At 36.3% G+C, this 1,419-nt stretch overlaps 1 protein-coding gene across 1 annotated transcript in view; it reads right to left on the bottom strand.

Annotated features, from left to right (window-relative positions):
• Positions 1-766, bottom strand: part of LOC106869954 (gremlin-2) — a 34,408-nt gene extending 33,642 nt beyond the window's left edge. The window contains exon 1 of the mRNA XM_052971403.1: positions 521-766. The gene's annotated coding sequence lies outside the window, so the exon portion shown is untranslated. The remainder of the gene's footprint in view (positions 1-520) is intronic.
• Positions 767-1,419: the final 653 nt, after the last annotated feature.

The raw sequence follows: 1,419 nt of genomic DNA, 5'->3' as shown, positions 1-1,419 counted from the left end.
GAGAGAGAGAGAGAGAGAGAGAGAGAGAGAGAGAGAGAGAGAGTTATTGGTGCATAACACATGGAAAGTTAAGCAAAAATTGTCTTGAATTTATAAACGAGAAAAAACAAACTATTGCCTACCAGTTTTTTTAATACTAATCACACTCGCACGTACAAATGGAAGCACTTATAATCTCGGATAAAATAACCAGTTTTAATACTAATCATATGTATAAATGAAATTCTAAATAACATGGTTTTTCAAGACAAACAAACATTAGAAGAATGGATTTTCTAAACCATTAAATTATATTTTTCAAATTCCACACCACACCTATAGACTCCTAGAAACACGACGTTTGAGTGTCATTGCTCTAGAAAATGTATCTGAAAAATGGATGGTCACGGCTAGGAGGCTTTTGATCATAGATCTGTTTGACGCATGTTGAGTGGGGGACAACAAACGCAACAACAACCAGTATTTGCTTTATGATATTTAAAACTGACAAACAATTAGTAGTAATAAAAATATACTTAACAAATTTGTGTTAATTCTACTGCAGGTGGAACATCTTCAACATCTTGAGAGGGATCGAGTCGGATGTAAACTGTTTACTGTTGGATCAATCAGTTTTGTCTATAGTCACTGCAAGAAGCTTCCATATTTTCCCCATTCCTCCTTTTAAGATGCTTATGGCAAACGTGGCGACGCTACAAGAACAGAGTTTGATGTGAACAAGATCACACCGCCGGACTAGGTGCGAAGATACGTCCGTCAAGATAGCATTCTGTATCGCCTACTGCGGAAGACAATGGTAACGAACAAAAGAACCTAGAAGGGATAGGGTATATTTCCTTACATAAAAAAAAACAAAAAAATCCTTCAAGGGTTCTTCAGCCGCTTTATATTACCCTTCCCTACACCGTTCCATAAGTTGTAAATAATATAAAAAAAAGTCTCCATATTTAGAAAGTCAAAGACTAATTAGCGACTGAATCTCCTTTTTCTCTTTTTCTCTTTTTCTCTCGTGATATTTGTTTTATTTAGAGCTAAAGGAAGACCATATGAGAAGAGAATATAACAGCGAATCTTTTGAGCATGCACTTCGTAGGGCTTGATTTATGGATTTTCGTTGTTTTTAGCTTATTATTTTATCTGTTTTCATTTTCTATTTCTTTTCTTTTCTTTTTTTCCGTTCGGTTTGATAATTAATAATGTCCAGTGAATTGCGAACTCCGTTAAGGAAGCAAACGACAAGCTTCCGTCCAGCCGGATCCATGACCTAATTCCGATTTCCGGCCGAAGAGCCACTTATGTTGTAAATGCTCTTGAGAACGGCATGAATGTCATATAGTCTCACTTCCCCTTCTGTTAACCTGAGCTCATGTGTCCCCTGTGAGCAAACAATTAATAACAGTACATTGACAATTGCTGCAA

This window comes from Octopus bimaculoides, chromosome 11 (genome assembly GCF_001194135.2).
Source record: "Octopus bimaculoides isolate UCB-OBI-ISO-001 chromosome 11, ASM119413v2, whole genome shotgun sequence".
In the NCBI taxonomy this organism is placed as follows: Eukaryota; Metazoa; Mollusca; class Cephalopoda; order Octopoda; family Octopodidae; genus Octopus; species Octopus bimaculoides.
This window is presented reverse-complemented; position numbering and strand designations above follow the sequence as displayed.